The 15,669-nt window shown below is 32.7% G+C and overlaps 2 pseudogenes; one reads left to right on the top strand and one right to left on the bottom strand.

Annotated features, from left to right (window-relative positions):
* Positions 1–5: 5 nt before the first annotated feature.
* Positions 6–7,342, bottom strand: LOC143597294 (synaptotagmin-1-like; annotated as a pseudogene).
* A 3,595-nt stretch (positions 7,343–10,937) lies between these two features.
* Positions 10,938–14,601, top strand: LOC143597293 (protein FAR1-RELATED SEQUENCE 5-like; annotated as a pseudogene).
* Positions 14,602–15,669: the final 1,068 nt, after the last annotated feature.

The following is a 15,669-nucleotide window of genomic DNA, read 5'->3' as shown; positions in this document are numbered from 1 at the left end:
CTCCATTGCAGCTCAATTTGGATCTTGCCATTCCTTGAATCAATAAGATGGTACTTCTCATTGATCCTTTTGTTGTGCACAACATCCCCTAGAGTTATGTCCACATACCCCAATGATTCCTGTTTTACACAAGTAAATAACTATTAATTATCAACATTATCTGGCCCACATATAAGTGAGACTTCACCTAAAGGCGCCAAGGCGTTCTCCAAATCGACTTTCTTCATCTCTTTATTTTTAGTAGTATACTACTCTTTTTCATAATAGATACAAATTTTTAAAAATAAATATTAAGTAACTTTTGACTTTTTTTTGTTTCTAGTTAAAGGTAAACAAGTTTCAGTTTTTCTATGGTGGGGTTGCGGAAAACGGTTACTAACCACGCGTGTCAAATTTGATGTTACCTATAATAATGAAAAGTGGATATCCATACTGTTTTAGGAGAGAATTCATGATTTACATACACACACACACAAATTTGGGCTTTAATTTGAAAGTTCCAACGAGCGAGCCACAACCCGACCTTGGCACAGGCTCAGCACGTTTACTGGTCGAGCCGGTAAGTGAGCTGCATGCCAGGAGCTTTTTAAAAAGTTCTAGCGTTTTCGATCAGCCAAAATAATCAATGCAAAATAGCAAGTTTGATCACAAAAGTCACTATGACCTTAGGATGCAGTAACCCGATCCTGGATGAAGCACTAGCAACTTCCACATGCAACTTATCATTCACGGGAGGCTCCTCGAGTTTGAACTTGAACTCCTCGTCCCATCTTGGGTCTCGGTTTTTCTTTACATGCTGCACCCGAAAAAAAATTCAACACTTGAATAAATTTATAAAATCAGAGTAACCGAAAACTCCCTTTTACAAAACGAATAAATGACACCTTTGTTTTCTCTCCTCTCCTTTCAAAAGAATCCTGACATAAGGATTAGTATGATGTTTTCCTTCGACATCTTGAGCTTCATGAATTCTAACCACTAGTTCACCACCACCTGGCGGTGTTCCTTCAGACGCCTTTGGAACAGCACCAGCATCTTCAAAAGTTGGCATATCTTCATCCTTAAAAGGTTTATATAACAACTCAACCACAAGCTGGCCTCTTAATTTCTCGTTTTGAACATCGTTCAGATCCATATTTTTCAAGAGATCGAGTGTCACGGTTTTGGGCTCATCAGGCTTAAGTTCCTTCAAGGGGACAACGTTCATGCCCATCTTGTCGTGTTTGCCAACCTAAAAAACAAGACATTCAAAAGGGTATTTTGGTGAAAGGGAATTTCAGAAAATCGTATTTTGGAAAAAAGGTATTCTTGTAGAAGTGTATTTTTGGTAAGAGGGTAAATTGGTAAAAAAGGTTATCTTGGTAAAAAGGTACTTTGTTATAAAGTTTATTTTGATACAAGGGTACTTTGGTATACAGGTTATTTTGATAAGGGTACTTTGGTATAAAGGGTATGTTGGTAAAAGCGTATCCTGGCCAAAGGGTATGTTGGTAAAAAAGGGTATCTTGGTAAAAACAGGGTATCTTGGTGAAAACAGGGTATCTTGGTAACAAAAATGGGTATCTTGGTAAAAAAATGGGTATCCTGGAAAAAGCAGGTTATCTTGGTTAAAATAGATATCTTGGTTAAAAAGAGTATCTTGGTAAAAACAGGGTATCTTGGTGAAAACAGGGTATCTTGGTAAAAAAGGGTATCTTGGTAAAACAGGTAATTCGGTAGAAAGGGTATTTCGGTAAAAAGAGTCTTCGGTAAAAATGGTAATTCGGTAAAAACGGTATTTTGGTAAAAAGGGTCTTTTGGTGTAAGATCATATGAACCCATAATGAAACCTTAGATATTTGCTATCAAAATTTGTTAACAAAAAAGAACATTTAAATTGGAATAAAAAAGAGTCAATTTGACTTTAATAATCAAAACAAGCGAAACCATACCTGTTCCCAATCATAAACTTGAAACTCCACGGCTTGCGATTCGGGATCTTTAACAACCATATTAAACTCCTCATTCCATTCGGGATTCAAATTCTTATGTTTCAACGGTCGTCTTCTTTGACGGAAGCTTACTTTCTGTAAGCTTTATCTTAACGTAGGGATCTGAAGCACCTAAAAGATCTTTCTTTCTCAACTTCACCGCCTTCAGAACCTTAACATGAAGGATTCCGACAGGTTTCTTTAACGCTCTGCAAAATGATCACGAGTCAATATGATCATAGTCAAGACGTTGACTTTTACTCGTAACAAGCGGATATAATTATGTAAACATACTTTGATGGATCCAATATTTGTATTTCTAGAGTTCTTGGCCAAAGATACATGTTGGCCACTTGATCTTTGATTTGTTCCTGCACATGATAGATTTCAAGATTATTTGTTTTGAAAATAAAGTCAGCAGATTGACTTGAAACCAAATATAAAGCGGTTATTCAAGCATTCTACATTTACCTGAACAAACCTATACAATCCAGGAATTGACATAAGATCAGCACCAAACAGCCTGAGCCCAAAATCAACATGTGGCTGCAAAATGAAGCAAAAGTGAGAAAAGAAAGCATAGAATCAATATGTTCTTATTTGAATAATAATATGACACATAAACTTGGCTACCAAACATGTGGCAAAACCAAGATTTTTTATTAGAATACTAATATTATATACAAATTTGGCTACTTGAGTACTTTCTATAATTTTTCATAAACTTCGTTTGACAAGTCTAATCTGTTGGATGAAAAGAGCATATAATATAGGTAGCTTATTACTTAACAAATTGAAAGAATTCGATATTTACGAACGTTTCTCAACAGCAAGGATGTTACAGAAACTAAGGTTCAAGATTTGCCAACTTGACTCTATGGCTGTTCACAAGCCGAGCCAAGGTGACCTCAAGCTAGTGTTGAAATTTTAATCCGAGCTGAAAATTTGAGCTCAGCTTGGCTCGGTTTTGAAAAAAATTGGTTCGGCCTGAATTTTAAACCTAGCTGAAAACTTGAGCTCGATCTCAGCTTGGATCAATTTCAAAAGCTAGCCCGGCTCAGTTTTTGCTCGAATTTTAAAATTGAGCTGAAAACTTGAGCTTGAGCGCGGCTCAGTTTCAAATTAAATTGGCTCAGCTTGGTTAGGTTGTTAAAACTTCGAAGAAAAAAAAAGGTCTTGATGTGAAATGGACCGAATAATGATGAAAAGTTCGGATTCGGTGCCTTTCACTTTGGCTATAAAATGCTATTTTATAAAATTTACATAAAATTAAATGAGGCAAGCGAGTAAGCCAACCTCGGATCAAGCTTAGCTCGGCTCGTCTAGAAACCAAGCCAATTTCAAGCAAGTTTTTTCCTAACGAGTTAACGGACAGTCCTACTTGACTCCAAATTAACAATGCATATAATTATATTATTTGTGTTTTGGAATCTATCAAAAAGAACCCAGTTTACCTTATTCATGAGAGAGACACAAATCTTAGCAAAACAAGGAAAGCTAGGAACAAGCGGTTTTAGTGTGATGCGCGGTGCAGCAAAGACTTGTAAATCCACCACCTTAAATTATAATATTTTTCAGAAAAAGCAAAAAACATTTTCCTTAAAAAAGTAAAAGAAATAAATAAATAAAGTAAATAACCTGAACAGTTGCTTTTAAACCAAATGCTTTGGCAACAAGAGAAACATTAGGATTTCCAGCCCATTTTAAAGATGGTTCAATGATCAACTCTTTCTCACCGGTGACATACACCTTCATCCCTGAAAACAGATTCTTGATATTAAATATTAATGTGGCACACAATTTATGATGACTGTTTCAATGTTTTACTGACAAGTGTATTTTAGACCTGTTTTATGCAACTCCAAACATCATAGTCAAATCGGTGTTTGGTAAGTCCTAGCTTTAAGATTTTATAAAATTTGACCTCCAACAAAACAGGACCAAATGAGCTGACAAAATCTTAAGTTTAGGACAAACTTTTCTTTAAAATGAAACAAAATTGAAGTTCCAAAGTTACAATATTTTCCATCCTGAAAAAAATTCAATTTACATATTTAAGAGTTCGGTAATGAAACTCATCCTGTATATATCATTACAGAACTCTTAAATTATTTAAGAACTTGAAGGAACTCCTAATAACTAACGTTTTTTATAAAATTTTTGTATGTTCATGTTGTTTGAGTGTAGTTTTATCACTTTTTATTTTTTATATCTATATTTACGATTACAATTATGAAAATTAGTTTTTACACACATCTAAATTTTTTTTACACATGTAAATTTGTTATCACATAAATTTTACACATATGTAAACTTGTGAATTATATATTTAATAAAAAATTATATATAAATATATGGTTCAACTAGTCTTAAATAATGTTAATATATGAAAAAATTTAAAAATGTTTGGTTGTTATGAGTTCTTAAAACTTCTTAACTTTTTTGGAATTCCGAAATGATACCAACCCCTCATGTATATATATATATAGAAACAGGATCAAATACATTTTATTCTTAACATGAAAACAGTGAGAATCAATTTGCTGTTATTATTAGGTTTATTTTTATAAGTGTTTGATGTTATTTTTTGTTCGTATTTGCTAATTTTCGATTATGAGACGTTATAAGTATTTGCTTATTTATATTTTGTTGTTATTATTAGATTTTTTCTTTTGCTGATACAAGTATTTGTTGGTATTTGTTGTTATTATTTTGTTCTTGATTTTGATTCTTTTGTTGTAATTTTTAGGTTTTTTTCTTTGTTATTATAAATAATTGTTTATGTAGATTGGTACTGTAGTTGGATTGTTTCTTACGTTCTCATTTTTTTATAAATTCGTATTATTTCCTACGTTCTCATGTTAATACTAAAATGCACATGAACCTTCCCCTATATATATATAGAAACATGATCAAATACATTTTATTCTTAACATGAAAACAGTGAGAACCAATTTGTTGTTATCATTAGGTTTATTTTTATAGGTGTTTGTTGTTATTTTTTGTTCGTATTGCTAATTTTCGATTATGAGACGTTATAAGTATTTGCTGTTTTATATTTTGTTATTATTAGATTTTTTCTTTTGCTGTTATAAGTATTTGCTGATATTATTTTGTTCTTGATTTTGATTCTTTTGTTGTAATTTTTAAGTTTTTTTCTTTGTTATTATAAATCATTGTTTATGTAGATTGGTATTGTTTCTTACGCTCTCATTTTTTATAAATTGGTATTAATTCCTACGTCATCATGTTAAGATTAAAATATACATGAACCTTCCTCTATATATATATATATGAGAGGGATATTTTGAGAACCATGTTGAGTTTTAAGAACTTAAGAACTCAACTCTAGGCCACACATTTAATTAAATGGATTGGAATATGTGGTTGAGATTAAATCTGGCAAAGAACTCAAAGTAGGAGAGAGAATAAATATGTAAGTGGTTACACTAACTTTTACGTCCGTTACACATGTGTAAAAAGTCGACTCGATGCGTAAAAAATGCTGTAATTTTTTTACGTGTATGTAACTTACATATACTACGCATGTGTAAAAAAAATTCGAAAAAAAATCGTTACACTGAGTTCTTTCAAGTTCTTAAAACTCAAAGGGGTTCTTAATTGAAATCTCCCCTCTATATATATATATATATATATATATATATATATAGGATGAGTATCATTACAGAACTCTTAAGTTTTTAAGAACTTGAAAGAACTCTTAATAACTGACGTTTTTTATAAAAAAAATTTGTATGTTAATGTTATTTGAATGTAGTTTTATCACTTTTTATATCTATATTTATATCTACATTTACGATTACAATTATGAAAATTAGTTTTTACACATATTTAAATTTTTTTTACATTTATGTAAGTTTGTTATTACATAAATTTTACACATACACAAACTTGTGATTTATATATGTAATAAAAATTTATATATAAAATATGGTAAAACCGGTTTCAAACAATGTTAATATATGAAAAAAATCAAAAAAATGTCACACATATATAAATGTGTGTGTGCGTGTGCATGCATATACATATATATAAATATATTATATATATAAATATATTATATATATATTATGTAAAACAAATGAAAATACAGAAAGAAGAGTGTTACCTTGAAAAGTAGGAGGCAAAGACCCTAAAGTAAGAGTCTCAAACTCAACCGAATCAATTTTATACTTTGGAATTTGTTCGGCAATAATGGGCTTCGCAATATCCTTCGCGGTCCTGCATATTGCCTGTAAATACAAAAAGGTTACTACATTAACCGTAAAACAAACAAACATGTTCCTGTTCATGTCCGTTTAACTTTAACCAAACAAACAATCCAACACAAACAACAAGAGGGTTTTAGCTATATATAATGAACGTGCTCATGTTTGTTTATATCCACAAACATTCACAAACATAAATGAACGAGCTAGGCATGTGTTCAGGTACGCGTTCGTTCATTTATTCATTGAACGAACATCATGTTTGTTCACATTGGGTTCATTTACAACCCTATGTTTTATTTATTCTTTGGCATGTAAACTATAGTATACATGATAATATAAAGTGTTGCTAAGGTAATTAAAATGTACTAATAATAATAGTCGTACGCTACTACTGATAACATAAAGTGGTGACAAGACTATAGTACTAACATATAAAAGAGCAAATAAATATGAAAAGTAGCACAAAATAAAGAAAATTATATAACCGCAAAAATTAACATAACTAGTTTTACTAACATACCTTGTCAAGATAAGGCCACATGTACTCAATGAACTTGTTAAGCCAATCAACCTGCATTGATCCACTCAAAACATCCGTAAATTTCAATATTTAATAACTTCAAACTTTCAGTGGTGAAAAAATGAAATACATACCCGATCAAAATCCGGGTTTTTAACCCACAATGGAATCTCGGGAAGCATCCGTTGCAGCGTTTCAGAGTCCCGTTCGACCAACGGGCGAATAATAGGATCCTGCTCAAACAAGTAACCCTTTAAACTCAATTGAACAAACCCACAGCCATTAAAAAAAAATAATAATAATAATAAAATAAAAATTAAAACATCAATTTATGTAACCAAAATCCCAAATGATTAAGAAAAAAGTAAACTTTATTCTACAAGAACCAGCACACGCTATCTATCTTTATTAATCCAATCGATCTTTAGACATTCAAACAAAATAAAAGATTTATAATAACCGAAATCAAAATGAAGAAGAACATCGAAGATACCTTAACATCTGTGGGCTGGAAGTAGATGAAGAGATAATAACCAATCACAAGGCCAGCAGAAACCCCTATTCCAAATCCAGAAAAACCCAGCAAAGTACTGATAAAACCCATCTCAAATATTCAAGAAGAGCTTGTTGTTAATTCGAATTAAACAGATAATAAGCAAGTTGGCCACTTTTGGGTTTTTCAAATCTCTAGGAAGGAAAACCCCAGATCACGCAGTGTTATGCCGGCTACAAGAACAAAAGAAAAAGAAAAGAAAAGGTGTTGTATTTGTTTAGAATAATATTTATTATTATTATTATTATTATAGAAAGACAAGGGTAGGATTGTAATAAAAGAGAGAAAAATATGGACATATGTCTGTTGCTTGGGAAACTAAGGGCGTGGCGTGGCGTGGCGTGGCGTGGCGTGCTTTTCAAAGATATCTGAGTTTTTGTACTTGTCTTCATTAAAGGTAACTAATGAAAATTTATTTCATGATTTTAGTCTATACCAGTGGGGTCATGAACCGGATGTTCAGTGAGTATTTTTGATAGTTGTTTGGTGAGAAGTTCATCGTTCGTTTAATAAATGAACGAACATGAACAAGGAATGTTCATGAACGTCTGACAGGGTGTTTATTAATATCTGCTACGTCCATTCATGTTTAATGTTTGTTTTTTATGTGTGTTCATTAAAGGTTTTTTTTAATATTTTTTAATGGCTTTTTTAATCTTATCACATAGACCTAAACAAAATTATATACCATGTATGTATGCATGTATGTATAAACTTAAGTTCAAATTCATTTTGGTGAGAAAAGTCATTCCAACCAATCAGATTTTTTTTTCTTTTAATTAATTGCAAGGGTATAATGGTAAATATTGTAACTTTTTTATTTAGAAAATTTCATATTATACTTTTATCAATACATTTTATTTTTTATTTAAATCTAAAAAAGCATTTATCACAATTAATAGAAATCGTCTAACATATCATACTTTTCATATTTTACTTCTTTACTAATATATTATATTTGTTTTGTTATTTAATTTTGAAAAACAAATAGTATACAAATAATTATTTGCTTCATGGTCTACTTGTATATATATTTTTATAAATATGTACTATTAATTGAAATATTCAACGGAATTGTTGTTCCCTTTATTACTGTGTACTAGGTATTAGTTTTATAATCTTTAAAACAAGACAAACTATTCTGATTATAATTATTTTATAATCGGTATAAAATTCGAATAAAATCTTTCAAGATCCTTTGTTGAAGTAACAAAATCGTCAACATGAACCCCATTCAAATACCGACTATAGCTACAATTCATCAGATATAATCACGTCCATTTCCAAATATTATGTTTAGTGTCACCCAACACTCACTTGCACAAGAGACCTATAAAAAAATTATTGATGCGAAACACCAACCTTTACACGTTTTTATACCCTCCGCTCTCCGCTGCTATACGCAAACTACTAATTGTCTAATAACAACACCCAACATTGTCAGACACAAACTTCTTATGTCAAACAACACTAAGTTTAATCCATATTAAAAGAATTGAAACATCAAAAAATAATGGTCAACATATTTGACTGGAAAGAAAATCATATCGTACGATGTTAGGTTTAATCCACTTTTATCCTCGGTCATCACACAACTAATCCTGTATCTCACAATACCATTCACTGATTTTTCTCCAAGTCTCTCAAAACTAAATTCGGTATGATTTAGTACCATCGGTACAAAAGTTTTGAGTTTCGGGATCAGTACAGTACCGGTATTTCCCGAATTTTTGCCTTCAATACCGGTACCGTAACGGTACCAAACCGAATATTTCGGTACCGTACCAAGATTTTGTGATTTTCGGGATCGGTATTTTCGATACCGGTACTAGTCGGTACCAAGCTCATCCCTACTCAAAACCCACATCTTCTTTTGTGTAACGCCCCATCTTTAACCGGAATACACCCAGGTGCAACGTACAGATCACTTATAAGCTCGTAACACTATTAATAGTTACAACATATATAGTTTGATAATGAGACAAATAACATTACATCGAAATGAAACAAATATTGTTCATTGAAATAATCCTAAGGTAAAACTAGTTTTCTTGTCTTGACACTTCACCGTGTCAACCTTCAGCACGTTTAAAATAATGCATTTGTCAACAACACATGTTGGTGAGTTTTCATAAGTTTTTGCATGTGTGTGTGTGTGTGTATAATAAAATCGTGATTCAACGATCGTCATGAAATAAATGTTCAAACATAAAGTAAATGAAATCAAATAGCGTTGTCCTCCTGTTCCTTTAGCCGAAGCTGTAGAAATAGGGGAAATGAGAACCATCATATGAACAACCGAAGTCGTAACGTTAGATGGAGCAGGTACGTCTCGTCCGACCTGTGACATTCATCAACTTTCTGTATTTGAAACCTGATCCATATTGTATTTCGAATCTTTGTTTAACCAACAAATTGATGGATGTTATGTTATATTGTGTGGTTTTATGTTTATTCATGGTAAACCAACTCAATCATGTGTTATAATCAAGTTTATTCCAGTATATTCGCTATTTTGGAGTATTTATCAAGTCCAGGGACTGAAACTGCCAAATTTTAAACTTTCTGACACTGAAACATGGGGTTGCGCTTCCCTTTCCATGCCCCAAGGTCACCTTTCTTGAATAAGACAAAAAAAAATGGTCCTGACAACTCCAAACACGAGACTGTGCTTCCCTTTCCACACCCCCGTGTGCACTGTCATAGATAAGACACAAATGAGGTCCTGACACACGAAACACGTGGTCGTGTTTCCCTTTCCACGCCCCCGTGTCCAACAATCAAATGTACTTCCAGACAAGCATTAAATGCGCGTGTAAATCTCAAATCACGGGGCCGTGTCAGGCTACCAGCTCAACCTATAAATAGAGGAACTTGTTTCATTGCTTAGATGGGAATTCCAATTAAACACACACAATTTGCACTTATAATCAAACATTTTGGAGTTTATTAGAAGGCTTGGAAGGTCTTGCTCAGTTAGGAAAAAGAATTATCATCATTGTGGTTAGATATTCTAATTCCATCTTGTTCTTCATCTTCTTGTTCTTCTAAGATTCATAGCTAATTGGGGAATTATAAAATTGATATTTTATAAACTTCGTTATTCATATTAGCCAACAATCAAGTTTCTTTCAGTTTAACATGCATGCAATAAATTATTTGAATTTATCTATCACCAAACATATTTTAGTTCTTGTTTTAATATACAAATGGGTATGAAATTCATATAATAAACTTTATAGAATTTTCATTATTAACCATAAACAATTATAGTCATAGTTTTGTCATTTTGAATTTGCTCTTTAAAATACACAACAATTATATATTCGTATTGTTATGATTTTGGTTAATATATATACTTATGTTCATAAAACAAATCCATAAACATGCTTTTTACAAAGTCTTAAGAACCTCTTTTATCTAGAAGAGCAAATTAGTCCAACAACTTTTCAAACCTGCATCCCATAAAGCTTCTGATCCTAGATTATATCCAGCTGATTTGATGTCATTGTTAATTTACACTTAAACCACCTACCTAATCTTATCTCATTAATCCTCATCTGTTTATCCCACCCCCTCCCAAACCCAAATAGCCCCCTGGGAACATTGAATTAGTTTCATCATCTCAGAGCATTGAATGTGTTTTCATTTAATTCGTAATCATGGATCCCTCGTATGCTTTGTCAACATCAAATGATCCGCCGCCGTTCGTCGCTGAACAATATCCAGGTTATTTTTTTCTTTTATTATTTCATTTTTGTACATACCAAATTTCAATCTTGGGTTTTTTATTTTTTTTAGGCGAAGATCATGTGGTTGTTTCGTCTCATTCGTCTCCTTTATATGTGAATCCAGTTTTTCAAGTTAATTGCAACTCTCCTGTTCTTTCTCGGTCACATGAATCCGGAGGTTTGTTGTTCTGTTTTTTTTATCTTAGTTGCTTGATGTCGCACTATTAATTTGTTATAATTAGTTTTTTGTAATTTTTTTTGGTATTTTTTACCCATTAGTGACAATTTACATTTGTTAGTGTTTTTTACCTTTTGTTGACAGTTTATAATTTTTACCTTTTAGTGACAGTTTATAATTTTTAGCTTTTGTTTTTACCTTTTAGTGATAGTTTATAATTTTTTACCTGTTAGTGACAGTTTTTAATTTTTACCTTTTAGTGACAGTTTATAATGTTTACCTCTTATTTTTTACATTTTTATGTTTTTTTGGTATTTTTGTCATTTTGTGCACAACTTATGAAAATGGATTAGTATCATCACTATGTGTAGCTAATTTTGTTCTTTTTTTGACCCTTTTTTCAAGATACCCATGAGTCTAAGGGAGACAATTTCTTTCATACTCCAAACGGAACCACATTTTGGTGCCCTGATGTTAGTGCCCACCTAAAACCGACGATTGGTGCTACTTTCAATAGTTGGGAAGAAGATGTTCAGTTTTACAAAAATTATGCCTTTAAGGCTGGTTTCTCAATTCGAAAAGGACAGACCAAGAGATGGAAGGATGTTGTTACAAATAGTATTTGAGGTGTAATAAAGCTGGCAAACCACAGGGTAAACGTAAATTTGACATGTTATGCGAGAGCTCCTTGAAAATGAGGCAGTGTACATTTTCCGTTACGGATTGTCCAACAAGCATTACGTTACAAGTATGCGAAGAAACGTCTGTGTACAATGTCATAAAGTTTTGTGAAAATCATAATCATCCCTTAGTTGAAGAGTACAACAGAGATTTAACCAAGATATCTCGAAAGCTCACGTTCTCAACCCAACAGTTTATTCACCAAATGAGTTTAAACAAAATTGGTCCTACTATAGCTCATCGTTTGCACATTTCAATGAAAGGCGGTCACCATAATGTTAACGGAACTGCTACAAATTTCAAGAACTGGTACAACTCTATGAGGATACATATTGGTAACCGAGGCTTGCAATTAGTTTTGGACCGCTTGAAGGATCGTTGTGATAGTTTACCAGATTTTCATTTTGACTTTGTTGTTGAAAAAGGGAAATTGAAATCAGTGTTTTGGGTCGATGAAATATCAAAGATAAGTTATCAAGCTTTTGGGGATGTAATGGCTTTCGATGCTACTTATAAAACCAACAAGTAAGTATTTTGTAAACTGTTTTCATTTTGTTTAGTTAACATTTTTTTAACTGTTTACAATTTGTGTAACTGTTTTATTTTTGCGCAACTGTTACATTTACTTGTTTGCATTCTAGGTACAAAATGATTTTTGCACCCTTTACCGGTGTTGACAACAACAAGAGATGTGTCACATTCGGTGCCAGGTTGTTAAGTAATGAAACCATAGAATCATATGAATGGGTGCTTGAAGCTTTTATTAAAGTTCATGGGAAACAACCACAACTTGTATTAAATGATCAAGATCCCGCTATGAAGCAAGCAATTTCACAAGTTATGACTCAATCGCGTCATTGGCTTTGCATGTGGCACATTATGAAGAAATTACCTTCCAAGGTAACACAATGTGAATTAGTTTTTGGGTAGCCATAGGGTTTTTGCATGCCTCAATCGTGCCCCCCAGCAATGTTCTAATGTTTTTGTTGCTTTTTCTCTTTAAATGTGAATCAGATTTCTAGCGATCTTTTAGATAATACAAACATCCGGGCTAGGATTCATCGGTTGGTTTGGAATGTGTTTATCAAGCCCTCTACGTTTGATTCTAGATGGGAAGAGTTGATGGAAGATTTTGGTTTGCAAGAGCACGACTGGCTAAAAGAGATGTATGCAATTAGGGATCAATGGGTACCGGCTTATTTTAGAGACATTCCCATGTGTTGTTTAATGAAGACCACATCAAGGTGCGAAAGCTCTAATGCCTCCTTAAAAGTTAACTCCTCTAGTGCGAACACACTTGTTCAGTTCATGTTGTGTTTTGAAACAAGAATGGATAGTCAACGCTACATGCAAAGATTGTTCGGATACAAGACATTCGAAGTATCCTTTAAGTATGAAATTGAGAAACATGCCTTTGATTTTTACTCACACAACATATTCCAGGAAGTTTGTAAGGAAATATTCAAAGGGAAGTTTTTTTGTTATGTATTCGGCACGGAGGAAGTTGATGGCATACATGTGTATTCTGTTACCCATCTTGACAAAAACCGGGATGTCACCAACATTTTCACGGTAAACTCTTAACAAATATCTAATAAATGTTAATACTTTTTGGGTTCATGTAACCTATAATTAATTATATTTTTTTAATTTAAAACCACACATGTTTTTACATGTTAGATTTTTTTTATGTGACTAAAACCATTGGTGATATATATTAAAAGTTTTTGTTTTTTTTTGTAACTTTATAATAAACATTTTTCAATGGCTACCATGTACTTTAAACATTATTTGGGTTTATGTAACCTGTAATTAAATATACTTTAATGTATTTTAACTTTAATATATGTTATATTTTTTTTACATGTTATGTTTTTTATGTGAAAAAACCCATGACCCAAAAAACCATTGCTGATATATATTAATAGCTTTTGGTTTTTATGTAACATTATAATAAACATTGCATGTCTATAATTTAATAATATTATAATAAACATTCCATGTCTATAATTTAATAACACTACAATAAATATTCCATGTCTATAATTCAATGCCAACCAAATACTTATCCATGGTGTCTTTTTGAACCCCGCAGGTTGAATATGATAGTAAAAATCATTCGTCTTCCTGTTCATGTAAGAGCTTCACCCGAATTGGATGCTTATGCCGATACATTTTTTGTGTTTACCGAGTTAAAAAAGTAGACAAGATCCCTTCCCAATACATTAGTAAAAGGTGAACCAGGAATGTTCTCCCCAAACGTGTATGGGAAGCTCGGTACCAGAATCAGGTTGATAACACTGGCTGTTCCGGTCTTTGGCATGAGATTTTGAAATAATATCCGACTGTGTTGATGCGTGAAGGAGTGAAGCTGTTGGTTTGGCTTCACTAGTACGCGAGATCAGAGCTTTGAAAGACCGCACATTTCTAGGTCAAGCAGACATGGCAAATGCTTCTCAAAATATGGTAGCGGTGATTGAAGAGTTGATTGGGCAACTGTTAGCTATTGATTTGGAGACGGCAGTCGGCAATCCGGATGTAATTAGAAACAAAGGTACCGATCACGTTCTTCGTATTGTGGGAGAGGCTGAAAAACAAGCTGACAGGTCTCAAAAACCTCTAAGGTTATGCAATAATTGTAAGCAATATGTCAATGATCATGACTCAAGAAATTACGAGAAAGTCAAGTTGAAGAAACTTGCGGCCGAAAAAAACCAAAGGAGGCGGAAAAAATAAGGATAGAGGTGGGGAATATGTGTCAAGGAAATGGTAACAGCTAAAACCATTTTGATAAGTGATTTTATTTTGTGATATCATGTAAGCTTTGATTCAGAAAAGTTGATCCCTTTTTGTAATAGTATGTAACTGAAAACGGGATCAACTAAATGCATCAACGTGTTTTAAACCCTTGTTTTTTTTTTGTAATATTTTATGTAACTGTAGTTGACCCCCACACTTTTGTAATATTATGTGACCATAAAGGATCAACTAAATGCATCAATGTTTTTAAGTCCTTTTTTGTTTTTGTAATATTATGTTTTATGTAACTCTAGTTTATATGAATCAATCTTGTTTTTTGTTTATAATTTTATTTATCTATTAATAAACATTTTTCCACTTGCTAATTCATGGTTGACGTACATTTAAAAAGTAACTTTTGAAAAAAAAAATAATGTACATTTTCCACCACAAATCCACATCAGACACTACTAGGAGACAAAAGAGAGATGTAAAAGTGTTACATTAAAAAAACAAAAACAAATTGTAACTCTAACATCTTATCATTACAACATTACCACAAAATTTAAAGACATTAGACGTTACAATAAACCTAAAACAACAAACCTACGAACCTAAATTACCAAAGTCAACACAACAAGACATCCATGAAGCGTGATAATAATAATAAGAAGCACGCTTACCCTATCGGTAACGCGCGCAATAGTAACATGACAAACGACCACCCATCAAAAGGAGTGTCGGGTGCCGCCCAGGTAACATTACTAGAATCACAGGCCACATAGGTTTTTAGGAACAAACAATCTGCCACCAATGTTCCCGCGGTTGTATCTTACCACAATCAGCGCAAAACCTGCGGCCAGCAGGTGGATGTTTGTCGGGGGTAACATGCTTGCTCCAATCATATTTCAAAACCCACTCATCATCAAACGGATCATCTTCATCCCTCAACAGCTCGTGCACCTCATTTTTAACCATCTCGGGAAATGCTACATTGCACACGGGATTACTGACCTCACCCGGTTCCGTCTTGTGAACTATTACATCACCAGATTTTGCTTGTGC

This window comes from Bidens hawaiensis, unplaced genomic scaffold, assembly GCF_021521415.1.
Source record: "Bidens hawaiensis isolate Kalapana, Puna unplaced genomic scaffold, B.hawaiensis_p1.1 tig00048063_1, whole genome shotgun sequence".
Classification (NCBI taxonomy): Eukaryota; Viridiplantae; Streptophyta; class Magnoliopsida; order Asterales; family Asteraceae; genus Bidens; species Bidens hawaiensis.
Note: the sequence above shows the minus strand (reverse complement) of the source record. Positions and strands in the feature narration are given on the sequence as shown.